At 48.7% G+C, this 27,749-nt stretch overlaps 1 protein-coding gene across 1 annotated transcript in view; it reads left to right on the top strand.

The window, feature by feature from the left end:
* The first annotated feature begins 563 nt into the window (after positions 1–563).
* The window catches only part of FGF11 (fibroblast growth factor 11), a 1,303,510-nt gene continuing 1,276,324 nt past the window's right edge, over positions 564–27,749 (top strand). The window contains exon 1 of the mRNA XM_077261507.1: positions 564–843. The gene's annotated coding sequence lies outside the window, so the exon portion shown is untranslated. The remainder of the gene's footprint in view (positions 844–27,749) is intronic.

Genomic DNA, 27,749 nt, shown 5'->3' with positions numbered 1-27,749 from the left:
GACAAGATGGAGGTGTAGTATAGAGCTGTGTACAGTACAGGAATAGTAGATACAGGACAGGATGGAGGTGTAGTGTAGAGCTGTATGTACAGTACAGGAATAGTAGATACAGGACAGGATGGAGGTGTAGTGTAGAGCTGTGTGTACAGTACAGGAATAGTAGATACAGGACAGGATGGAGGTGTAGTATAGAGCTGTGTACAGTACAGGAATAGTAGATACAGGACAGGATGGAGGTGTAGTGTAGAGCTGTGTACAGTACAGGAATAGTAGATACAGGACAGGATGGAGGTGTAGTGTAGAGCTGTGTGTACAGGAATAGTAGATACAGGACAGGATGGAGGTGTAGTGTAGAGCTGTGTACAGTACAGGAATAGTAGATACAGGACAGGATGGAGTAGTGTAGAGCTGTGTGTACAGTACAGGAATAGTAGATACAGGACAGGATGGAGGTGTAGTGTACAGCTGTGTACAGTACAGGAATAGTAGATACAGGACAGGATGGAGGTGTAGTGTAGAGCTGTGTGTACAATACAGGAATAGTAGATACAGGACAGGATGGAGGTGTAGTGTAGAGCTGTGTACAGTACAGGAATAGTAGATACAGGACAGGATGGAGGTGTAGTGTAGAGCTGTGTGTACAGTACAGGAATAGTAGATACAGGACAGGATGGAGGTGTAGTGTAGAGCTGTGTACAGTACAGGAATAGTAGATACAGGACAGGATGGAGGTGTAGTGTAGAGCTGTGTGTACAGTACAGGAATAGTAGATACAGGACAGGATGGAGGTGTAGTGTAGAGCTGTGTACAGTACTGGAATAGTAGATACAGGACAGGATGGAGGTGTAGTGTAGAGCTGTGTACAGTACAGGAATAGTAGATACAGGACAGGATGGAGGTGTAGTGTAGAGCTGTGTACAGTACAGGAATAGTAGATACAGGACAGGATGGAGGTGTAGTGTAGAGCTGTGTACAGGAATAGTAGATACAGGACAGGATGGAGGTGTAGTGTAGAGCTGTGTACAGTACAGGAATAGTAGATACAGGACAGGATGGAGGTGTAGTGTAGAGCTGTGTGTACAGTACAGGAATAGTAGATACAGGACAGGATGGAGGTGTAGTGTAGAGCTGTGTGTACAGTACAGGAATAGTAGATACAGGACAGGATGGAGGTGTAGTGTAGAGCTGTGTACAGAACAGGAATAGTAGATACAGGACAGGATGGAGGTGTAGTGTAGAGCTGTGTGTACAGTACAGGAATAGTAGATACAGGACAGGATGGAGGTGTAGTGTAGAGCTGTGTACAGTACAGGAATAGTAGATACGGGACAGGATGGAGGTGTAGTGTAGAGCTGTGTACAGTACAGGAATAGTAGATACGGGACAGGATGGAGGTGTAGTGTAGAGCTGTGTACAGTACAGGAATAGTAGATACAGGACAGGATGGAGGTGTAGTGTAGAGCTGTGTACAGTACAGGAATAGTAGATACGGGACAGGATGGAGGTGTAGTGTAGAGCTGTGTGTACAGTACAGGAATAGTAGATACGGGACAGGATGGAGGTGTAGTGTAGAGCTGTGTACAGTACAGGAATAGTAGATACGGGACAGGATGGAGGTGTAGTGTAGAGCTGTGTACAGTACAGGAATAGTAGATACGGGACAGGATGGAGGTGTAGTGTAGAGCTGTGTACAGTACAGGAATAGTAGATACGGGACAGGATGAAGGTGTAGTGTAGAGCTGTGTACAGTACAGGAATAGTAGATACGGGACAGGATGGAGGTGTAGTGTAGAGCTGTGTACAGTACAGGAATAGTAGATACAGGACAGGATGGAGGTGTAGTGTAGAGCTGTGTGTACAGTACAGGAATAGTAGATACAGGACAGGATGGAGGTGTAGTGTAGAGCTGTGTACAGTACAGGAATAGTAGATACAGGACAGGATGGAGGTGTAGTGTAGAGCTGTGTACAGTACAGGAATAGTAGATACGGGACAGGATGGAGGTGTAGTGTAGAGCTGTGTACAGTACAGGAATAGTAGATACGGGACAGGATGGAGGTGTAGTGTAGAGCTGTGTACAGTACAGGAATAGTAGATACGGGACAGGATGAAGGTGTAGTGTAGAGCTGTGTACAGTACAGGAATAGTAGATACAGGACAGGATGGAGGTGTAGTGTAGAGCTGTGTGTACAGTACAGGAATAGTAGATACGGGACAGGATGGAGGTGTAGTGTAGAGCTGTGTATACAGTACAGGAATAGTAGATACGGGACAGGATGGAGGTGTAGTGTAGAGCTGTGTACAGTACAGGAATAGTAGATACGGGACAGGATGGAGGTGTAGTGTAGAGCTGTGTACAGTACAGGAATAGTAGATACAGGACAGGATGGAGGTGTAGTGTAGAGCTGTGTACAGTACAGGAATAGTAGATACAGGACAGGATGGAGGTGTAGTGTAGAGCTGTGTACAGTACAGGAATAGTAGATACAGGACAGGATGGAGGTGTAGTGTAGAGCTGTGCACAGTACAGGAATAGTAGATACAGGACAGGATGGAGGTGTAGTGTAGAGCTGTGTGTACAGTACAGGAATAGTAGATACAGGACAGGATGGAGGTGTAGTGTAGAGCTGTGTGTACAGTACAGGAATAGTAGATACAGGACAGGATGGAGGTGTAGTGTAGAGCTGTATACAGTACAGGAATAGTAGATACAGGACAGGATGGAGGTGTAGTGTAGAGCTGTGTACAGTACAGGAATAGTAGATACAGGACAGGATGGAGGTGTAGTGTAGAGCTGTGTACAGTACAGGAATAGTAGATACAGGACAGGATGGAGGTGTAGTGTAGAGCTGTGTACAGTACAGGAATAGTAGATACAGGACAGGATGGAGGTGTAGTGTAGACCTGTGTACAGTACAGGAATAGTAGATACAGGACAGGATGGAGGTGTAGTGTAGAGCTGTGTGTACAGTACAGGAATAGTAGATACAGGACAGGATGGAGGTGTAGTGTAGAGCTGTGTACAGTACAGGAATAGTAGATACAGGACAGGATGGAGGTGTAGTGTAGAGCTGTGTACAGTACAGGATTAGTAGATACAGGACAGGATGGAGGTGTAATGTAGAGCTGTGTACAGTACAGGAATAGTAGATACAGGACAGGATGGAGGTGTAGTGTAGAGCTGTGTGTACAGTACAGGAATAGTAGATACAGGACAGGATGGAGGTGTAGTGTAGAGCTGTGTGTACAGTACAGGAATAGTAGATACAGGACAGGATGGAGGTGTAGTGTAGAGCTGTGTGTACCGTACAGGAATAGTAGATACAGGACAGGATGGAGGTGTAGTGTAGAGCTGTGTACAGTACAGGATTAGTAGATACAGGACAGGATGGAGGTGTAGTGTAGAGCTGTGTGTACAGTACAGGAATAGTAGATGCAGGACAGGATGGAGGTGTAGTGTAGAGCTGTGTGTACAGTACAGGAATAGTAGATACGGGACAGGATGGCGGTGTAGTGTAGAGCTGTGTGTACAGGAATAGTAGATACGGGACAGGATGGAGGTGTAGTGTAGAGCTGTGTGTACAGGAATAGTAGATACAGGACAGGATGGAGGTGTAGTCTAGAGCTGTGTGCATTTCTCGTCCTGTAGTGTGTCTCCCTCTACTGGTTTCTGTGTGCCTTACTAGGATAGATCAGTGGTTCCTATGATTTCTTATGTTTTCCTTATGCTGATACCTTAGGACCTGAGTATTAGTACCTCACAAAATTGTATTATCCACCACAAAGCTTCACTCTGCTGGTTTCAGCTGCTTGTCCTGTGGCCACACAATAGTATATCTATCTTTTCTGTGCAGATCACAATATTTCAGGCCCTCTCTAACCAGTACAGTTGAGGGACAAAGTGTTCACCCCTTCCCGATTTCCTTTTCTTTTGCGTGTTTGTCGCACTTAAATATTTCACTTCATGAAACAAATGTAAATATCATAGAAAGATTACTTGTGTTATAACAAAATTAAGTTTAAAAATTAAGGTCTTTATTATCAAGGGTAAAATAAATCCAAACCTTCAGGGCTGTCAGGAATCACAGGGTAGATATTTTTATCATCCCATCGCTGCCACCAATATGTCTTGAACCGGGGTTGTTTGGTTGCCCCCAGTTACTTTCTGAAGGGGATTTATTTATATCCCACTTCCCATTTTGGTTTGGAACTTGCAGCTCTCTGGTGCCCCCCTTACCCTCAGGTCAGACAGGGAACTGCACCTAGGATAATTAGTCGCCAGAAAGGCTGCCTTCCTATGTACTGGCTATTGGGTACACTGCAGCGAGAGCGATATAACTACTCAAAAACAAACCGAAGGAAGAAAGTATCCCTAAAAAATAACTTTTAATGAATAAAGTTTAAAAAACTACTCCCATTCAGGCGGGACCAATAATTATCAACGCCGTCCATCGCTGCCAGGTTCCCCAAAAGCTCAGGACACTTACGCTGCCACCAGCTCCTATTTGTTATTTAATAACAGGTCAGGAGCCAACCCAATTAGTAGCAATGGCTTAGGTCAGAGGCTTTAGAGTAAGTTTTAGAGCAAGGAAACAATGCTAGTAAATATTATACCCTTTACTCCAAAAAAGGTTAGGCAGTGTTTACAAAAGTATATAAAAAGATATTATAAAAGGAGACATTTATCGTATGTACAGACAATTACAAAATAAAAAGGGATTAAAGGAAGAAAAAACACAGTTGCTTATGTCATTTAATTTCATAGCAGACCATGTGGTGTGTGTGGGAGGAGCAATAAATCAAAATGCGTCACAGAGCGTCTCTCAGCTAGCTCCCTGGACAGAGACTAGTGAAAAATGACCTCCCACTATCTTATACCTGTGCCCAAAACCAAGGCACTCCCCCTGTGCTGACCTCACTGGGTCGCTGAATATGTCCCTTTTTGACAGATATGAAATCCTGCTGTTACCCATATCTTTTAGGGTGAACTTTGTAGAAGAAAGACAAAATTATCATTACGCTCCACATGACATGGTGGTTCATTTAAGTATAAACACAAAGTGGATACATGACCTGCTTACGGAGAAATCTCTTCCTTGGATTTCATCGGGTTTGGATCCTAGAGACTTCAGCGGGTTATAGATCTCTCGGTGGACATTCAGAATATGTAACGGTTCACGGGGAGGATACCTTTATCATCCCCACCACTTACACCAATTTGTCATGAACCGGGGTTGTTTGATGGCCCCAGTTCTTTTCTGAAGGGGATTTATCTATATCCCACTTCCCAGTTCCAGTTTGGAACTTGCAGCTCTCTGGTGCCCCCTTACCCTCAGGTCATACAGGGTACTTCACCTAGGCTAATTAGTCACCAGAAAGGCTGCCTTACTTTTAACTGGCTAATGCGCACGCTGCAGCGACGGCGATATAACTACTCCCACTCAGGCAGGAACAATAATTATCAACGCCATCAGTCGCTACAAAGCCTCCCAAACACACGGGACAAATCCGCTACCACCAGCTCCGATTTCTTAATTAATAACGGGTCCGGAGCCCACCCAAATTAGTAGCATAATTCACTTCAGAGGACGTGACAGTACGTGTTACGCCAAAGAAGAAGAGTACAAGAGTGGACCCACTGGACCGTGGAACCGACCCTCCCTCGAGCGAGCACACCAGAATAGACCAACCCCTATACAGGGACAGTTAGGAAGCAAGCTCAGGGATCTCTTGAACCACGGATGCCAGGACCAGGGATCGTGTTGTGAACTCTGTTTTCAGGCTCCCTGTTGTGGTCACAGATGGTATTGTGTGACTTTGGTTTTTTGGCTCCCCCTGGTGGTTTGGTTTATTATCCTGCGGGTCTGGCTGGATCAGCTGCCTCGTTATTCACCAGGGAGGCTCCTATTTAGCTCTGCTTCACTTCCACTTGTTGCCGGCTGTCAATGTATTCAGTGCTATTCTGATTACTCCTGATTATCTCGTTTTCTGCCTCTTCAGGATAAGCTAAGTTCTGTTTGAATATTTTTTGCTCATCTGCCTGCAATATGATTTCTGTGTATGATGAGTCTAGTCCAGCTTGCTAATATGTGATTTCTTGTTGCTGGTAAGCTCTGGGGTACGGAGTTGCTTCCCCCGCACCATTAGTTGGTGTGGGGGCTCGAGCAATCTCTGCGTGGATATTTTGAATAGGGTTTTTTTATTGACCGCACAGTTTCCTTCCTATTTTCTGCTATCTAGTATTAGCGGGCCTCATTTGCTAAATCTGATTTCATCTCTATGTTTGTGCTTTCCCCTTAACTCACCGTTAATATTTGTGGGGGGCTATTCTATATCTTTGGGGTCATTCCACTGAGGCAAGAGAGGACTTTCTTTCCCTCCAGGAATAGTCAGTTTCTCAGGCCGTGAAGAGACGACTAGGATTTTCAGGTAACGTTCCACGGCTACTTATAGTTGTTTGCGGATAGGATCAGGTTGCGGTCAATCTAGTTACCACCTCCCCAGAGCTAGTCGTCTGTTCAGTTACTTAGCTTGTCCGTCCTGCGATCCTTGCCACCAGGATCATAACAGTACAGCCGGCCCGTAAAGTGTTAATTGCATGGCAGAAGCAGGAGAAAAGAAGCTTGGAGAAATTTTTTTTTTTTTTGCTGCCGTGTGTCTAGCTGCTGTGTGTCTGGCTTCTCTCCTCCTCTTAATCTTGGTGTGGCTCTGAGTTCAGCTGCTGATATGGATATCCAGAGTTTAGCCTCCAGTGTAGATCATCTTGCTGCAAGGGTACAAAGTATTCAGGATTTTGTTGTGCACAGTCCTATGTCAGAGCCTAGAATACCTATTCCGGAGTTGTTTTCTGGAGATAGACCTAGGTTCCTGAATTTTAAGAACAATTGCAAATTGTTTCTTTCTTTGAAACCTCGTTCCTCTGGGGATTCTGTTCAGCAAGTTAAGATTATTATTTCTTTCTTGCGTGGCGACCCTCAAGATTGGGCTTTCGCATTGGCTCCAGGGGATCCTGCATTGCTCAGTGTGGATGCGTTTTTTCTGGCCCTTGGATTGCTCTATGAGGAACCTAATCTTGAGAACCAGGCTGAAAAAGCGTTGTTGGCCCTCTCTCAGGGGCAAGATGATGCAGAGGTGTACTGCCAGAAATTTCGGAAATGGTCGGTGCTTACTCAATGGAATGAGTGTGCCCTGGCTGCAAATTTCAGAAAAGGTCTTTCTGAAGCCATTAAGAATGTCATGGTGGGGTTCCCTACGCCTGCAGGTCTGAATGAGTCAATGACTCTGGCCATTCAGATTGATCGGCGTTTGCGGGAGCACAAACCTGCGCATCATTTGGCGGTGTCTGCTGAACAGACACCTGAGTCTATGCAATGTGACAGAATTCTGACCAGAAGTGAACGGCAAAATTATAGACGGCAAAATGGGTTGTGCTTTTACTGTGGTGACTCAGCTCATGTTATCTCAGCATGCTCTAAGCGCACAAGAAAGATTGATAAATCTGTCACCATCGGTACTTTACAGCCTAAGTTTATTTTGTCTGTTACCCTGATTTGTTCCCTGTCATCTTACCCGGTTATGGCTTTTGTGGATTCAGGTGCTGCCCTGAGTCTGGTGGATTTGTCATTTGCCAGGTGCTGTGGTTTTGTTTTGGAGCCTTTAAAATTCCCTATTCCACTAAGGGGAATTGATGCTACACCATTGGCTACGAATAAACCTCAGTACTGGACACAAGTGACCATGTGCATGACTCCTGTTCATCAGGAGGTGATTCGCTTTCTTGTATTGCATAATTTGCATGATGTTGTCGTGTTGGACCTGCCATGGTTGCAGACTCATAATCCAGTCCTGGATTGGAAAGCAATGTCTGTGTCAAGTTGGGGTTGTCAGGGAATTCATGGCGACGCTCCTGTGGTGTCTATTGCTTCATCCACTCCTTCTGAGGTCCCTGCGTTTTTGTCGGATTACCAGGATGTATTTGATGAGCCCAAACTCAGTTCTCTACCTCCTCATAGGGATTGTGATTGTGCTATAAATTTGATTCCTGGTAGTAAGTTTCCTAAGGGACGACTTTTCAATTTGTCAGTGCCGGAGCATGCTGCTATGCGGAGTTATATAAAGAAGTCTTTGGAGAAAGGACTTATTCGCTCCTCCCCTCTTGGTGCGGGGTTCTTTTTTGTGGCTAAGAAGGATGGTTCCCTGAGACCTTGTATTGATTATCGCCTTCTAAACAAAATCACGGTCAAATTTCAGTATCCTTTGCCATTGTTATCTGATCTGTTTGCTCGCATTAGGGGGTCTAGTTGGTTCACCAAGATAGATCTTCGTGGTGCGTATAACCTTGTGCGTATTAAGCAGGGTGATGAATGGAAAACTGCATTTAATACGCCCGAAGGCCATTTTGAGTACTTGGTGATGCCTTTTGGACTTTCTAACGCTCCTTCTGTCTTTCAGTCCTTTATGCACGACATCTTCCGTGAATATCTGGATAAATTTATGATTGTGTATCTGGATGATATTCTGTTTTTTTCGGATGATTGGGAGTCCCATGTTAAGCAGGTCAGGATGGTGTTTCAGGTCCTGCGTGCCAATGCTTTATTTGTGAAGGACTCAAAATGTCTTTTTGGAGTCCAGAAGGTTTCTTTTTTGGGTTTCATTTTTTCTCCTTCTGCTATTGAGATGGACCCAGTCAAGGTTCAGGCTATTCATGACTGGACTCAGCCTACATCTGTTAAGAGTCTTCAGAAGTTCTTGGGTTTTGCTAATTTTTACCGTCGCTTCATCGCTAATTTTTCTGGTGTTGTTAAGCCATTGACGGATTTGACCAAGAAGGGTTCTGATGTTACTAATTGGTCTCCTGCGGCTGTGGAGGCCTTTCGGGAGCTGAAGCGCCGGTTTTCTTCGGCTCCGGTCTTATGTCAGCCAGACGTCTCCCTTCCTTTCCAGGTCGAGGTTGATGCTTCTGAGATTGGAGCGGGGGCTGTTTTGTCGCAGAGAAGCTCTGATGGCTCTGTGATGAAGCCATGTGCTTTCTTTTCAAGAAAGTTTTCGCCTGCCGAGCGGAATTATGATGTTGGTAATCGGGAGTTGTTGGCTATGAAGTGGGCATTTGAGGAGTGGCGACATTGGCTCGAGGGAGCTAAGCATCGTGTGGTGGTCTTGACTGATCACAAGAATTTGATTTATCTCGAGTCGGCCAAGCGGCTGAATCCTAGACAGGCTCGTTGGTCGTTGTTTTTCTCTCGTTTTGATTTCGTGGTCTCATACCTGCCTGGTTCGAGGAATGTGAAGGCTGATGCTCTTTCTAGGAGTTTTGTGCCTGACTCTCCTGGTGATTCAGAGCCAGCTGGTATCCTCAGAGAAGGGGTGATTTTGTCTGCCATCTCCCCAGATTTGCGACGAGTGCTGCAGGAGTTTCAGGCGGATAGACCTGACTGTTGTCCACCGGAGAGACTGTTTGTCCCGGATAGATGGACCAGCAGAGTTATTTCCGAGGTTCATTCTTCGGTGTTGGCAGGCCATCCTGGGATTTTTGGTACCAGAGATTTGGTGGCTAGGTCCTTCTGGTGGCCTTCCTTGTCGCGGGATGTGCGTTCCTTTGTGCAGTCTTGTGGAATTTGTGCTCGGGCTAAGCCTTGCTGTTCTCGTGCCAGTGGCTTGTTGTTACCTTTGCCTGTCCCGAAGAGGCCTTGGACGCACATTTCCATGGATTTTATTTCAGATCTCCCTGTCTCTCAGAGAATGTCTGTCATTTGGGTGGTGTGTGATCGTTTTTCTAAGATGGTCCATTTGGTGCCCTTGCCTAAGTTGCCTTCCTCCTCCGAGTTGGTTCCTCTGTTTTTTCAAAATGTGGTTCGTTTGCACGGGATCCCTGAAAATATTGTTTCCGACAGAGGATCCCAGTTTGTGTCTAGATTTTGGCGGACCTTTTGTGCTAAGATGGGCATTAATTTGTCTTTTTCGTCGGCCTTCCATCCTCAGACGAATGGCCAAACCGAGCGCACTAATCAGACTTTGGAAACCTATTTAAGATGTTTTGTTTCTGCTGATCAGGACGACTGGGTGACTTTTTTGCCATTGGCCGAGTTTGCCCTTAATAATCGGGCTAGTTCTGCTACTTTGGTTTCGCCTTTTTTTTGTAATTCAGGGTTTCATCCTCGTTTTTCCTCGGGTCAGGTGGAGCCTTCTGACTGTCCTGGAGTGGATGTTGTGGTGGATAGGTTGCATCAGATTTGGAATCATGTGGTGGACAATTTGAAGCTGTCACAAGAGAAGGCTCAGCGCTTTGCCAACCGCCGTCGCTGTGTGGGTCCCCGACTTCGCGTTGGGGACTTGGTGTGGTTGTCTTCTCGCTTTGTTCCTATGAAGGTCTCCTCTCCTAAGTTTAAGCCTCGGTTTATCGGTCCTTGTCACGATTCACTCCGTGACTGTCAAGATCCCTCAGCCGCTGCCTACAATATGTCACGGATTGGGGTGACTTTAGACCAGCAGCCGGCTGTCACATGTGCAGGGGGCTTATCCTAGTTATCCCTCCACTGCCACAATGTGATGAAAAAAACACACACGAGGCTATTGACCTCTTGTTTACAGCAGGGGCTTATTTTAGGTATCCCACTGCTCTTCAATATACCATGAACTGCAGGGATTTGTGTATATCCCGCTTGCAGTTCCACTTAACACTTGCAGCTCTCTGGCGCCCCCCTTACTCTCAGGTCAGATTAGGTACTGCACCTGGGGTAATTAGTCGCCAGAAAGGCTGCCTGCTATGTACTGGCTATTGGGTGTACTGCAGCGACGCGATAACTACTCCCACTCAGGCAGGAACAATAATTATCAAGCCGCAGTCGCTACAGTGACCCCCCCAACAGCCGGCACACGGTAAGCTGCCACCAGCGCCGATTAAACGGGTTCGGCTGCTAACCCCCAAAATAGTAGCGTAAATTCCCTTCAAAGACAGGGTACGTTTTTAGAGCATGGAGAACGAACTAGTAATAAATATGATACCCCATAAATGATTTTTAGGCAGTGTTTATAAAATATTTAACAAAGATGTTACAAATGAGACAATTGCAAATATGTACAAGGTAATTATAAAAATAAAAGGATTAAAGGAAGAAAAGATAACTCACATGTTCTTAGATCATTGCATTGCAGGCAACAGGCTAGGAGCTTTCCATCTATCCCAGTGCATTGGGCACTCGCAGTCTGGTCGCTTCAGGTAAAAACTCACAACTCTGCTCTCTTGGATGCCTGCCAGCACTTAAAACCTACAGTCTGTGACCTCACAGAAAGGGCTTGGTTTTCCAACTCCTCCTACCTCTTCGGTTTCACTAACTGGGCATTAAATATATCTGATGCCCGTATCTTCGCTACAGAACATAAAATAATCGCACCATACCCATCGTTCATCTCATAGTATCGTGGGCATTCCGATGAGATCAAATATGCCCTGTCTGGGATACATATTTACAGAGAAATCCCTACTTCTTCACCAGATGGAGTTAGACGCCCGTATTTAGAGTGATGCGTAGATCCTCCGAGTGTGATTATGACGATATATTTTGGTGTTCGTAACTTAAACGGTTTGCATAATATCTTCCAAAAACAGAACAAAGAAATCCCATGCATTCTAGAAGTTTCTCTAACAGTTCCTGCTAACACAAATTTCTCTTGCAGCTATGCCCGTCGTAAATACCTTTCGTCAATAAAACTCCCCCACAAGGCAAGCTCTTCTACACAGACAGCTAGAAACACAGGGAAAGAAAGAGAACCAGAGAGAAGGGGGGTTTAGCCCCCGCATGCTAGAAGGAAAACTAACTTATGATATTTCATACCATATCGTGACACCTCCCCCTTTTAGCGTGCGCTACGGCGGCAGGACCTCTCGGTATGCCTCCATGCGCACGTCCGTGGGTTCACCCTGACGGGAAAGTCCATCTGCATTACCATGCTCTTTGCCCGCTCTGTGCTTAATGGTGAAGTCAAATTGCTGAAGGGCAAGGCTCCAGCGTAGCAACCTGCCATTGGTTCCACACATGGTGCTTAGCCAGCGCAGAGGGTTGTGGTCGGTCACCACCGTGAAGGTGCGACCGTACAAGTAGGGCTGCAAGCGCTGCAGAGCCCAGACTATGGCCAGGCACTCCTTCTCGATGGTGGAGTAGGCCACTTCCCTCGGCAAAAGTTTCCGGCTCAGGTACAACACGGGGTGCTCTTGGTCCTCCGAGTCAACCTGGCTGAGCACAGCACCAAGGCCAAACTCGCTGGCGTCGGTCTGTACCAAGAACGGTCGACTGCTGTCGACTGCTTTCAACACAGGGGCGTTGCACAGTGCTGTTTTCAACGCCTGGAAGGCCCCCTCACAGCCATCTGTCCAGTTGACGATGTGGGGTAGCTTCTTCCTGGTGAGGTCCGTCAAAGGTTTTGCCAGGCTACTATAGTGCTGCACGAAGCGCCTATAGTACCCTGCAGTGCCCAGGAAGGACATCACCTGTTTCTTGTTCCTGGGAGTGGGCCAGTTCACGATCACGCCCACTTTGTCAGGCTCTGGCTTTAGGGTGTTTCCACCTACCCGGTGCCCCAGGTAGTGAACCTCCCTCATGCCCATCTGGCACTTTCCCGGCTTGATAGTCAGTCCTGCTCGGTGAATTCGCCCGAGCACCTCCTCGAGATGCTGCAGGTGTTCATCCCAGGAGGGACTGAAGATGGCAATGTCATCTAAGTACGCCACAGCGTACTTCTCCAGTCCCTGAAGCAGGAGATTGACCATCCGCTGGAAAGTGGCAGGGGCATTCTTCATGCCGAAGGGCATGACCGTGGACTCGTACAGTCCAAAGGGTGTGATAAAGGCGGACTTCTCCTGCGCCTCGGGGCTCAGGGGAATCTGCCAGTATCCGCGACTCAGATCCATTATTGTCAGGTATTCTGCGCCAGCTAACTTCTCAAGCAGCTCCTCGATGCGCGGCATTGGGTGCGCGTCAGAGGCTGTAATGGCGTTGAGCCCCCTGTAGTCCACGCAGAACCGGGTGGTCCGGTCCTTCTTTGGCACGAGAACTACAGGTGAGGCCCACGCGCTCTTTGACCGTCGAATCACCCCCAGCTGTAACATCTCATCGATCTCCTTGCGCATAATCTGCTGCACCTGGTCAGAGATTCGATAGGGTGTTCGCCGTAGTGGGGCGTGATTCCCGGTGTCCACCTCGTGGATGGCTAACTCAGTCCTTCCAGGCCGGTTGGAGAACACGACCCGGAAGGGTTCCAGTGTGGTTTGCAACTGCAACCGCTGTGGTTCATCTAGCGAGGCGCTCACCTCCACGTCCTCAATGGACCCACGGGCCTTGGCTTGGGCCAGCATGTCCAGGAGGGCGTCTTCCTCCCCGTCTTCGGGTAAGCTGCAGACCGGTAGGACGAAAGGTTCACGTTCGTGATGAGCCTTCATCATGTTGACGTGAAAGGCCTTTCGCCTACCCCGAGTGTGGTCAAGCGTGACCACGTAGGTGACCGGGTTGAGCTGTTGGTGGATGACGTACGGGCCGTCCCAGGCTGCCTGAAGCTTATCCGTTGGTACAGGAACCAGCACCCACACCTTTTGACCCACGTGGTAGGTCCGCTCCCGGGCGTTCTGGTCGTACCAGTGCTTCTGATCAGCCTGAGCCTGCGTCATGTTGTCATGCACCAACTGTGTCAAGGTCTGCATCTTGTCACGGAAGCGCATGACATACTCCACTATGGACACTTCAGAAGGGTTCGGCTCCTCTTCCCAGGATTCTCTTACCAACCCAAGGGGTCCCCGGACTCGCCTGCCGTACAGGAGCTCGAAGGGGGAGAACCCCGTCGAGGCCTGCGGAACCTCTCTGTAAGCGAATAGCAGGTGTGGGAGGTACCGCTCCCAGTCGCGCCCTTGTGTCTCAACCAGCATGCGTAGCATCTGTTTGAGGGTACCATTGAAGCGTTCACACAAGCCATTGGTCTGTGGGTGATACGCACTCGATACCAGGTGCTTCACCTGCATTTTCTTACAGAGAGCCTCCATTAGGTGAGACATAAATTGGGTCCCTCGATCAGTAAGCATTTCCCTGGGAAATCCTACACGTGAAAAGATGGCCAACAGGGCATCCGCCACCTTATCTGCCCTAGTTGACGACAGAGCTACTGCCTCTGGGTACCGGGTAGCGTAGTCTACCACAGTAACAATAAATCGCTTTCCAGAGCTGCTGGAGACGGCCAGCGGGCCCACAATGTCCACCGCAATCCTCTGGAAAGGCTCCTCTATCACTGGCAAAGGGATCAGGGGAGCCTTAAGAGCAGGCCCCGCCTTCCCCACTCTTTGACAGGTGACACAGGAGCGGCAGTAGTTTGACACATCTGTCCCCATCTTAGGCCAATAGAAGTGTTGAGACAGCCGGGCCTTAGTTTTGCTGATACCCAAGTGTCCAGCTAGCGGGATCTCATGGGCAATCCGCAACAACTCACCCCGGAATTGCTGTGGGACGACCAGCTGTCTTTCCCTCAACCACTCCTTTTGTGATTCTCCGGGTACTGTCTCCCGGTACAACCTTCCTCCTTCCCAGAACACCTTCTCCTTATCAGTCTCGGAGAAGCACGTCCCGGCGAGTTGTCTCAAACTCTCTAGGCTCGCATCTGTGTGCAGAGCGGCCTGAAACTCCTGGCTAGGGGAAGCCAAAAGCGATGTCAGGGTCCCTTCCCCACGGGAGCCCTCTGGGACCTGCACTGGGTCCACCTCTGGTTCAGTCACACTGATGACTGAGGAGGGTCCGGAAGGCAGACAGGTATCTGCGTTCCGGGCACTCTGACTGCGGGTGACAGCAGCTACGTAGGCTGTCTCCCCGGGGATTTCTACAGACCCAACAGCCGACGCTGCTATGGGCTCTACCTCCCCATCCACCCCCATTACCTCAGGAGCATTGCTACTTATGGGCCAGTTACCTTCCTCGGTGGCACTGGTCAATTGCATGGCATCACCTTGCTCACGGTTCCCATGTATCTCCCCATTTCTTGTAGCACCGACACTTGCCCCTGCTAGGGGTTCCTCAGCCGTCTCACTCCGCAGAGCGACGTGGCTGAGCACTCCTGTACCTATGGACACATCAACTTTCACAGAAACATTATTATCAGATACAGTTGGCACAGGTACAACATTTTCACCATCAATCCTAGGGAAAAAATGGTTAGCAGATGCATCACTACAAGATAAAGCATGGTCAGGTAACACATGCGATTTCCCATCATCATCATCATCATCATCAGGGTTAACGTTACGCTTATTAGCAGATTGGGGAGGGGTGTCAGGGACGTAGTATGCAAACAACCTCCCCAAATCAGTCCCCAACAAAACATCAGTGGGCAAATTATCAGACAGCCCCACTTCTTTCACCCCGCTCCCGGCACCCCAATCAATAAAAACCCGGGCCATCGGTAAGGGACAGCTGATGCCCCCAATCCCAGTGACAGTTAGGGTTTTCCCCGGAATGATTTCTTCAGGGGCCGCCAGTTCGGGTCGGATGAGGGTTCGTTCAGCCCCGGTGTCCTTGAGGCCTGTAGCAACACGACCTCCCACAGTGACGGGCTGTACGTTGTCACACACCCTCCCAACCACACCACCCACCAAAAGAACTGCTGCATTAGGCCCTGGGGCCTGGGATGAGGGGTTCTTCTGCTTGGCTAGACATTGGTGACTGAGGTGTCCAGTCTGCCTGCAGTGGTAACACTGGCGAAGTTCGGTGGTAGGTCTGGTGCTGTTGGCCACGGGGACAGGACCTCTGGTGTGTTGGCTGGCAGGGGTACTGGCGTTGGCTGCAGGCTTACCCCCTCTCCAGCTGGTGGTGACTGGCTTCCGCACTTCCGATCTACGGTTGGCCTCATAGGCATCGGCAATCTGCGCTGCTTTCGTCACATCGTTGGGTTCTCTGTCCATCACGAACTGTCGCACTTCAGTTGGGCAAAGACGGAAGAACTGGTCTTTGATCATCAGGTCTCGCAGCTGTGTAAAGGTGGTCACGGACAGTCCTTGGGTCCACTGGTCAAAGTGGGTCCCCAGTCTATGCACCACATCACTGTAACTGTCGTGTGGGCCACGTAGGAGGGTCCGAAACTTTTTACGGTACACCTCGGGTGTAAGCTGGTACTTAGCTATGAGAGCCTGCTTGATGGCCTCATAGTCACCATCTTGTTCTTGAGGGAGGGCAGCAAACGCCTCCAGAGCTTTTCCTCTCAGCCCTGGTGTCAGGTATCGTGCCCATTCTTGTGTAGGCAGCTGGTACTGTCTGCAGGCTTTCTCAAAGGCCCGCAGAAAAGTGTCCAAGTCCCCATCCTTTTCCATAACAGGAAAGTGGTCGGGCCGGGGCTTTGGTATCTGAGCGCTGCTGGGCTCACGACTGGACTGGGACGACCCCTGCATTTGCAGTCGGGCCATCTGCAGCTGGTACTCCCGCTGCGCTTGGGCCTCTCGCTCGGCTCGCTGGGCCTCTCGCTCAGCTCGGGCCTCAGCCTCCTGCCGGTATTGCTGAATCAGCTGCCGACGTCCCTCATGGTCATCAGTGGGGAATTCTTTCAAGGCCGCCTGCAGGTGGGGGTCCAATTCGCCCGGATTGCTAACAGGGCCAGCATTCAGTGGTTGGACCTCTGCTGCAGCACCATGTTCGCGGGTGCTGGCATCTGCGGCTTCTGGGCTCTGTGAGTGGTCTAGAGCGGCTTCCCATTGCATCAGGACTGCGACCAGTTGGCTTTTGTTTTTGTTTGCATAGTCAATGTGCTGTGACTTGCACAAGGCCACAAGGGTGTCTTTGGTCTGCTGCTCATAAAAGGTTTCTCCCAGCACAACCATGGTTGCCAAATAAAAGATAGGATAGAAAAACGAAGAAAAAGGGAGGGGATAATTACCAGTACACAATTGTCTCACAACTAATAAACACTGAGTTCGTTCTCCAAACTTATTTGCGCAGAGTTCTCGCAAGAACTTTCTGCAAGTTTTTAGTGAGAGGAATGATTGCTCAAACCAAATCACTAATGCTCTAATATCCCACCGCCTTGCCACCAATATGTCACGATTCACACCGTGACTGTCAAGATCCCTCAGCCGCTGCCTACAATATGTCACGGATTGGGGTGACCTTAGACCAGCAGACGGCTATCACATGTGCAGGGGGCTTATCCTAGTTATCCCTCCACTGCCACAATGTGATGAAAAAAACACACACGAGGCTATTGACCTCTTGTTTACAGCAGGGGCTTATTTTAGGTATCCCACTGCTCTTCAATATACCATGAACTGCAGGGATTTGTGTCTATCCCGCTTACAGTTCCACTTAACACTTGCAGCTCTCTGGCGCCCCCCTTACTCTCAGGTCAGATTAGGTACTGCACCTGGGGTAATTAGTCGCCAGAAAGGCTGCCTGCTATGTACTGGCTATTGGGCGCACTACAGCAACGCGATAACTACTCCCACTCAGGCAGGAACAATAATTATCAAGCCGCAGTCGCTACAGTGACCCCCCAACAGCCGGCACACGGTAAGCTGCCACCAGCGCCGATTAAACGGGTTCGGCTGCTAACCCCCAAAATAGTAGCGTAAATTCCCTTCAAAGACAGGGTACGTTTTTAGAGCATGGAGAACGAACTAGTAATAAATATGATACCCCATAAATGATTTTTAGGCAGTGTTTATAAAATATTTAACAAAGATGTTACAAATGAGACAATTGCAAATATGTACAAGGTAATTATAAAAATAAAAGGATTAAAGGAAGAAAAGATAACTCACATGTTCTTAGATCATTGCATTGCAGGCAACAGGCTAGGAGCTTTCCATCTATCCCAGTGCATTGGGCACTCGCAGTCTGGTCGCTTCAGGTAAAAACTCACAACTCTGCTCTCTTGGATGCCTGCCAGCACTTAAAACCTACAGTCTGTGACCTCACAGAAAGGGCTTGGTTTTCCAACTCCTCCTACCTCTTCGGTTTCACTAACTGGGCATTAAATATATCTGATGCCCGTATCTTCGCTACAGAACATAAAATAATCGCACCATACCCATCGTTCATCTCATAGTATCGTGGGCATTCCGATGAGATCAAATATGCCCTGTCTGGGATACATATTTACAGAGAAATCCCTACTTCTTCACCAGATGGAGTTAGACGCCCGTATTTAGAGTGATGCGTAGATCCTCCGAGTGTGATTATGACGATATATTTTGGTGTTCGTAACTTAAACGGTTTGCATAATATCTTCCAAAAACAGAACAAAGAAATCCCATGCATTCTAGAAGTTTCTCTAACAGTTCCTGCTAACACAAATTTCTCTTGCAGCTATGCCCGTCGTAAATACCTTTCGTCAATAAAACTCCCCCACAAGGCAAGCTCTTCTACACAGACAGCTAGAAACACAGGGAAAGAAAGAGAACCAGAGAGAAGGGGGGTTTAGCCCCCGCATGCTAGAAGGAAAACTAACTTATGATATTTCATACCATATCGTGACAGTCCTTATAAGATTTTGGAAGTCCTTAACCCTGTGTCATTTCGTTTGGACCTCCCGGCATCGTTTGCTATTCATAATGTGTTCCATCGGTCGTTGTTGCGGAGGTATGTGGTGCCTGTGGTTCCTTCGGTTGAGCCTCCTGCCCCTGTGCTGGTTGAGGGAGAATTGGAATACGTGGTGGAGAAGATCTTGGATTCTCGTATTTCTAGACGGAGGCTTCAGTATTTGGTTAAGTGGAAAGGCTATGGTCAGGAGGATAATTCCTGGGTTGTCGCCTCTGATGTTCATGCGGCCGATTTGGTTCGTGCCTTCCATGTGGCTCACCCTGATCGCCCTGGGGGTTTTGATGAGGGTTCGGTGACCCCTCCTCAAGGGGGGGGTACTGTTGTGAACTCCGTTTTTTTAGGCTCCCTCTTGTGGTCACAGATGGTATTGTGTGACTTTGGTTTTTTGGCTCCCCCTGGTGGTTTGGTTTATTATCCTGCGGGTCTGGCTGGATCAGCTGCCTCGTTATTCACCAGGGAGGTTCCTATTTAGCTCTGCTTCACTTCCACTTGTTGCCGGCTGTCAATGTATTCAGTGCTATTCTGATTACTCCTGATTATCTCGTTTTCTGCCTCTTCAGGATAAGCTAAGTTCTGTTTGAATATTTTTTGCTCATCTGCCTGCAATATTATTTCTGTGTAAGATGAGTCTAGTCCAGCTTGCTAATATGTGATTTCTTGTTGCTGGTAAGCTCTGGGGTACGGAGTTGCTTCCCCCGCACCGTTAGTTGGTGCGGGGGCTCGAGCAATCTCTGCGTGGATATTTTGAATAGGGTTTTTTTATTGACCGCACAGTTTCCTTCCTATTTTCTGCTATCTAGTATTAGCGGGCCTCATTTGCTAAATCTGATTTCATCTCTATGTTTGTGCTTTCCCCTTAACTCACCGTTAATATTTGTGGGGGGCTATTCTATATCTTTGGGGTCATTCCACTGAGGCAAGAGAGGACTTTCTTTCCCTCCAGGAATAGTCAGTTTCTCAGGCCGTGAAGAGACGTCTAGGATTTTCAGGTAACGTTCCACGGCTACTTATAGTTGTTTGCGGATAGGATCAGGTTGCGGTCAATCTAGTTACCACCTCCCCAGAGCTAGTCGTCTGTTCAGTTACTTAGCTTGTCCGTCCTGCGATCCTTGCCACTAGGATCATAACAGGATCGGCTCAAGGAAAAAAACAAAAGAGAGAGACGGAGAGAAAACTCAGAGGAAGGAAATGGGAAGGAGCAGGGCAAGGAACCAGGAGGGTAAGAGACGGAGGGAACAGGAGGAGAAATAATAAAGCTGAAGACAAGGAAGACTGGAAGCCAGTAATTGAGGGAAGAACCAGATGAGGAGACGAGAACCGGACTGAAGAAAGATGATGACTGGGACCGAGGAACACAGGGCAAGAGCAGGTACTGGAAGAGAGGAAGAACAACAAGGGGTTAATACGACAAACAAGGCTGGCGAAAGGACGAGACAATAAGGCGGCCTAACTACAGCAAGGAAACACGATAATCAGGCGACTCCACTGAGGGAGGACGGCCTGAAATACCTGAAGCCTGTCCTCTATTGGTCCTACTCCCCCCTCATACACTCTTAGACAAAAAACTCCTAAGAATGCGAGGAGCATTAATGTTCTCCCTGGGTTCCCAGGACCTCTCCTCAGGACCAAAGCCCTTCCAATCAATCAAAAAGAATGTTTTGCCCCTGACTTTTTTGGATGCTAAGATATCTTTTACCTCAAAGACGTTATCAGCACAGACTGGTGGAGGAGAAGAACTAGGAACTGGATGGAAATGATTTAGAATGACAGGCTTCAGGAGAGAGATGTGGAAGACATTAGGAATACAGAGCGAGGCAGGCAACCTGAGCTTGTAGGCTACATTGTTGATGCGCCGGAGAACTTCAAAAGGACCGATGTAACGAGGTCCTAACTTGTAAGAAGGAATCTTCAATCTAATATATTGAGAAGACAGCCAAACTTTCTCGCCTGGAAGATAGGTTGGAGCATCCAGGTGCCTCTTGTCAGCATGTCTCTTCATGCGCTCTCCCGTCCTCTCGAGGGTCTTCTTAGTCCCCAGCCAAATCTTGGAGAATTCCACAGTTACCGAGTCTGCTTCAAGAACCCCGGTGGTGGCGGAGACAGGCAACGGAACACTGGGATGCATGCCAAAAAACACAAAGAATGGAGACTTGCCTGAAGACTCATTGGGATGGTTATTGTAGGCGAACTCAGCCCATGGGAGATTAGACCAATTATCATGATGTGCATTAGAGAAATGGCGAAGATAGGACGCCAACACCTGATTGACACGCTCCACTTGACCGTTGGTTTGAGGGTGATATGCGGAGGAGAAATCCAACTTAACCTCCAGAAGACCACACAGAGCCCTCCAAAATCGAGAAGTAAACTGCACACCACGATCTGACACAATGTGTAAAGGAAATCCATGAAGTCGGAAGACATGCTGGATGAAGACTCTCGCTAGTTCAGGGGCAGAAGGCAGCCGTTGCAGCGGAACAAAGTGTGCCATCTTGGAGAACCGATCTACTACCACCAGGATGGTAGTGAAACCGGAAGAACGAGGCAGATTCGTGATGAAATCCAAAGCTATGTGTTGCCACGGAGTAGAAGGAACAGGTAACGGGAGCAAGAGTCCAGAAGGTAATCGTCTGGGAACTTTGACCTTGGCACAGGAGGAGCAAGAGGCAGTGAAGTCAACTACATCTTGGCGGAGAGAGGGCCACCAATAAAACCAAGAGATGAGATCCAACGTCTTTTTAACCCGACATGGCCAGAGATTTTGGAAGAGTGACCCCACCGAAACACTTGAATCCTTTTGGTCTCAGGAACAAAGGTCTTACCAGGCGGCGGAATAATCAACCTCACGGGAGCCACAGAGATGACCTTGACCGGATCAATGATGTGAGAGAAATCCTCCTCCAAGTCTTGAGACTGAAGTGACCGAGATAAGGCGTCTGCCTTGACATTCTTCTGACCTGGACGAAAATGCAACTCAAAATCGAAACGTGTGAAGAATAAGGACCACCTGGCTTGTTGGGGATTGAGCCTCTGGGCTGACTGCATATAGGCCAGATTCTTCTGGTCGGTATAAACAATAAACGGATGAACAGCCCCCTCAAGCAAATGGCGCCACTCCTCTAGGGCCATCTTGATGGCTAGCAACTCTCTGTAGCCAATAGAATAGTAGCATTCTGCAGGAGAGAAGGCCTTAGAAAAGAATCTGCAGGAAACCAATCAACCAGAAGATGACCTCTGGGATAAGACCGCGCCGGCCCGAGTAGAGGAGGCGTTCACTTCAAGGATGAACGGCTTATTTGCCTCGGGCCGATGTAATACAGGTGCAGTTGAAAAAGCCTGTTTAAGACTTAGGGTACCGTCACACATTGAAATTTTCATCGCTGCGACGGCACGATTCGTGACGTCGCAGCGTCGTATAATCATCGCTCCAGCGTCGTAGACTGCGGTCACACGTTGCAATCACGGCGCTGGAGCGATGTTGAAGTCCCCGGGTAACCAGGGTAAACATCGGGTAACTAAGCGCAGGGCCGCGCTTAGTAACCCGATGTTTACCCTGGTTACCAGCGTAAACGTAAAAAAACAAACAGTACATACTCACCCGTCGGTGTCCTTCAGGTCCCTTGCCGTCTGCTTCCTGCTCTGAGTGCAGCCGTACAGTGAGAGCAGATCGCAGCACCGCTGCGCTCTGCTCTCACTTTCCGGCCGGCACTCAGAGCAGGAAGCAGACGGCAAGGGACCTGAAGGACACCGACGGGTGAGTATGCACGGTTTGTTTTTTTACGTTTACGCTTGTAACCAGGGTAAACATCGGGTTACTAAGCGCGGCCCTGCGCTTAGTTACCCGATGTTTACCCTGGTTACAAGCGAAGACATCGCTGGATCGCTGTCACACACAACGATCCAGCGATGTCAGCGGGTGATCAAGCGACGAAAGAAAGTTCCAAACGATCTGCTACGACGTACGATTCTCAGCAGGGTGTCTGATCGCAGTAGCGTGTCAGACACAGCGATATCGTAACGATATCGCTAGAACGTCACGAATCGTAACGTCGTAGCGATGGAAATTTCAATGTGTGACGGTACCCTTAGAAAAGCCTCTTCGGCCTCCGGAGACCAAGTAATAGAGCTGACTCCCTTCCAAGTGAGACAGGAGATAGGCTTGGTGATGGACGAGAAATGCAGAATAAACTGTCAGTAGTAATTGGCAAAACCGAGGAAGCGTTGGATAGCTTTTACCCCTACCGGACGAGGCCACTGGAGGACAGCAGATAACTTCTCCGGATCCATCTCTAATCCATACTCAGAGACAATGTACCCTAAGAAGGGCAAGGAAGACCGCTTAAAGAGACACTTCTCCATCTTAGCATAAAGACGGTTCTCCCGGAGGCGCTGCAGGACCAGGCGAACGCTCCTTCTATGGGATGACAAACCCGGTGAGAAGACGAGAATGTCACCAAGGTTGACCACAACGCAAGAGTAAAGCAGATCCCGAAAGATGTCATTGACAAATTCTTAAAATACTGCGGGAGCATTACACAAACCAAAGGGCATGACAAGATACTCATAATGTCCATCCCGGGTGTTAAAGGCAGTCTTCCACTCATCCCCAGAGCGAATACGAACGAGGTTGTAGGCTCCACAAAGATCCAACTTAGAGAAAATCAGAGCCCCTCTCAGACGATCAAAGAGCTCCGGAATTAACGGCAGAGGATACTTATTCTTTACTGTGATGTAATTCAGACGTCTATAATTGATGCAAGGCCATAGAGAATCATCTTTCTTTTTCACAAAGAAAAAACCGGCACCTGCAGGCGAGGAAGATTTTCTTATAAAACCCTTGGCTAGGTTCTCTTGGATGTACTCGGACATGGCAGACATTTCATAAGGAGATAATGGATAGATTCGACCTCTGGGCGGCGTGGTCCCAGGACGTAATTTGACTGGGCAGTCATAGGGCCGATGAAGCGGAAGGGTCTCAGCTTCCTTCTTATCGAAAACGTCCGCAAAAGACCGATAGGCAGGAGGCAAACCCACGACACCAGAGGGAGATTGAGAAACAGAAACTGGATGGACTGGAGCTAAGCACCTCTCTTGACACGGATGTCCCCACCGAAGAACCTCACCAGAACGCCAATCCAAGACAGGCTTGTGAGTCCGAAGCCAAGGAAGACCGAGCAGAAGTGGGTGTGATAAGTTGGGCAGGACATAGAGAGCAATCTTCTCTTGATGCAGAGCCCCAACTTGCAGAGTTACCTCTTCAGTAACCATGGAGACGAACTCCTGCAAAGGCTTGCCATCCACGGAAGCAATCATACGAGGGCATTTCAGGGCGACCACCAGAATCCGATATTTCTTCACCTCCTTGAGCTGAATAAAGTTACCTGCCGCGCCCGAATCCAAATAAGCAAGTTCAGAACAACGTCTCTGACCCTGGACAATCAAAACGGAAAGAGTAAGAGGTGGAGAAGGTTCACAGACACCTAGGGAGGCCTCTCTTACCTGACCTAGGTGGAGGCGTTTCCCAGCCTCTCAGGACACGAGCGCAGGAAATGAGAGGCTCCTCCGCAGTATAGGCAGAGGCCTTGTGCCAACCTCTCTCTCCTGCGTTGATCCACCATCTTTACCTGATCTACCTGCATGGGTTCTGGTGCAGCACTGCCAGAAAGAGCCAAAGACCGAGGACTGAGAGGTCCATGTACTGAAGAGGAGGAAGGATGAATAGGTCTCCTCTCTCTGGCAGCCTCTCGAGAGCGCTCTTGAAAGTGCAAATCAATGCATGTAGCAAGAGAAATGAGCTCCTCCAAGGTGGTTGGAGTATCACGTCCTGCGAGCTCATCTTTAATCTTACCCGACAATCCTTGCCAAAAAGTCCCTACTAAAGCCTCATTGTTCCACCCCAGTTTCGAGGATAGGGTGCGAAAGCGTATGGCATATTGCCCTACAGAGAAAGTACCCTGATGGAGGTTAAATAGAGCTTCAGTAGTGGAAGAGAGCAGTCCGGGTTCATCAAAAACCCTCCTGAAGGTGTCCACGAAGGTGACTATACTGGTCACAATGGGATCATCTCGTTCCCAGAGAGGATTCACCCAGGAAAGAGCCTCTCCCTCTAAGTGAGATACAATAAACGCAACCTTGGCCCGATCGGTAGGGTAATGCTGGGGCAACAACTCAAAGTGTAAACAGCACTGGTTGAGAAAACCCTGACACAGCTTGGGGTCGCCACCATAAAGAGGTGGTTTACCCAAACGAGGCGAGGGTGCTGGTGCAGGATCTGAGAGCCGGGAAGAAGCTTGCGAAGAAGCCAACTGCAAAGAAAGCAGACGGTCATCCACGGAAGCCATGTAAGACAGGATGTGAGCCTGGGTATCACGCTGCTGAACCAACTCCTGCTGGAGACTGGCCAACTGTGTGGCATTCCCGGGATCTGCGGTCTGCAAAGCATAAAGCCAGGAATCCATTGTCTTCATAAAAGACATGATACGAGTCTGGTTTTCTCGCAAGAAAACTAACTCCTTCTGAGCAGAGGCCCCGGCGGGGTCCATGGACTGATTATTCTGTTACGCCGAAGGCAAAGAGTACAAGAGTGGACCCACTGGACCATGGATCCGACCCTCCCCCGAGCGAGCACACCAGAATAGACCAACCACTTCGCTACAAAGCCTCCCAAACACACGGGACAAATCCGCTACCACCAGCTCCGATTTCTTAATTAATAACGGGTCCGGAGCCCACCCAAATTAGTAGCATAATTCACTTCAGAGGACGTGACAGTACGTGTTACGCCAAAGGAGAAGAGTACAAGAGTGGACCCACTGGACCGTGGAACCGACCCTCCCTCGAGCGAGCACACCAGAATAGACCAACCCCTATACAGGGACAGTTAGGAAGCAAGCTCAGGGATCTCTTGAACCACGGATGCCAGGACCAGGGATCAGCTCAAGGAAAAAAACAAAAGAGAGAGACGGAGAGAAAACTCAGAGGAAGGAAATGGGAAGGAGCAGGGCAAGGAACCAGGAGGGTAAGAGACGGAGGGAACAGGAGGAGAAATAATAAAGCTGAAGACAAGGAAGACTGGAAGCCAGTAATTGAGGGAAGAACCAGATGAGGAGATGAGAACCAGACTGAAGAAAGATGATGACTGGGATCGAGGAACACAGGGAAGGAGCAGGTACTGGAAGAGAGGAAGAACAACAAGGGGTTAATACGACAAACAAGGCTGGTGAAAGGACGAGACAATAAGGCGGCCTAACTACAGCAAGGAAACACAATAATCAGGCGACTCCACTGAGGGAGGATGGCCTGAAATACCTGAAGCCTGTCCTCTATTGGACAGGATACTCTGCCGGGTCAGGTCAAGCAGGAAGAGAAGGCTGGAAGGAGCGCGCGCGTAGTCAGGACCTAACGCACCTGCGCAACCCACAGGAGCGCGCGACCGACGGCCGGAAAGAAGCGGGCCGGGACACCAACGCAGAGCCCCGGCAGGGAGCGCCGACAGGAGAGTGGAGCGGGGAAGACGCGGCGAGGACGGCAGCAGACCCAGAGCCAGCGGTCTCAAACGAAAGACCCGGAAGAAGAGGAGAGGTAACAGTACGTTATGGAGCAAGGAGGGACAAAGCTAGTAATTTTATATATTTTACTCCAAAAAAGGTAGGCACTGTTTACAGAAGTATAAAAAGATATTATAAAGAAGGCAAGTATCGTACGTACAGTACAATTATAAATAAAATGGGATTAAAGTTGAAATACACTTACATTTCGTTCATATCATTTCATCTCATGGCTGACTGTGTGCTGTGGGGGAGGGGCACATATCTAGATGCATCACATCCCGGTCTCGCAGGCAAAAGACGATGGAAGCCTGCTGTCTCACTCCCTTATCTCCCAGTCCAAAACCAAGGCACTCCCCCAGTGGAGACCTCACTCAGAGGCTGAATACTCCCTTTTCTTAGAGTTATGACAAACCATTTCTATACATAACTCGCTGTACGAACCTCGTATGAGAACATAATGATCAGGATGTTCACCACGCCAGGGGGTTCTTTTAAGTATAAAAATGGCGTAGATACATGACCCGCTTACAGAGAAATCCACTCCTTGCAACTCATTGGGTTTAGCTCCTAGCGATTTCAGTGAGCTATAGATCTCTCAATGGACATCCGGAATACATAATCCTTATATCTCTAGCCCAGATCAGTGCCAGTATACATAACTTTAAAAGAACAATAGATTCCCATGCATTTTGGAACAGGCTGTACCAGTTTCAGCTAGTATCAGGCAGAATGAGGGGTTTACAAAGAGACTGGCTATTGCAGCACAGAGCCATATAAATTCCTCAGCGATCCCAGTGAGTGTTGCTGGCACACTGAGATCACATTACAGCCATATAGCAGGGGGGAGGGAGTTGCCTGCAGGCTAAGAGAGCAGAAGAGCTTTCTAGACAGAATAAAGAGGGGGGTTGGAAAAGCCCACAGCGTGCGTCTGAAAAGCCATGGACCTTTTAGATATATACTGAAAATATGGCATATTCATATTATTGTGACACCTCCCCTTTTTGGACTGCGCTATGGATGCAGAACCTCTTGGTACTCCTCCATGCGCACCTCGGCAGGTTCGCACTGACGGGACAACCCGTCTGCATTACCATGCTCTGGCCTCATGGAGTTCCCGCCTACCCAGTGCCCAAGGTAGTGGACCTCTCTCATGCCCATCTGGCACTTTCCCGGCTTGATGGTCAGACTGGCTTGGTGAATTCGCCTCAGCACCTCCTGAAGATGCTGCAGATGTTCACCACAGGAGGAACTGAAGATGGAAATGTCATCCACGTACGCCACCGAGTACTTCTCCAGTCCCTTAAGCAGGTGGTTGACCATCCGCTGGAAAGTGGCAGAGGCATTCTTCATGCCGAAGGGCATGACCGTGGACTCATACAGTCCGAAGGGTGTGATAAAGGCAGACTTCTCCTTCGGGGCTCAGGGGAATCTGCCAATATCCCTGACTCAGATCCATTATGGACAGATATTTTGCACCAGCTAACCGCTCAAGCGGCTCCTCGATGCGCAGCATTGGGTGTGCGTCAGAGGCTGTGATGACGTAGAGCCCCCTGTAGTCCACGCAGACTGGGTGGTCCGATCCTTCTTTGGCACGAGAACTATAGGTGAGGCCCACATGCTCTTTGACAGTTGAATCACCCACAGC

This window comes from Ranitomeya variabilis, chromosome 5 (assembly GCF_051348905.1).
Source record: "Ranitomeya variabilis isolate aRanVar5 chromosome 5, aRanVar5.hap1, whole genome shotgun sequence".
Taxonomy (NCBI): domain Eukaryota; kingdom Metazoa; phylum Chordata; class Amphibia; order Anura; family Dendrobatidae; genus Ranitomeya; species Ranitomeya variabilis.
The sequence above is the reverse complement of the archived record's forward strand: the minus strand, read 5'-3'. Positions and strand labels throughout refer to the sequence as shown.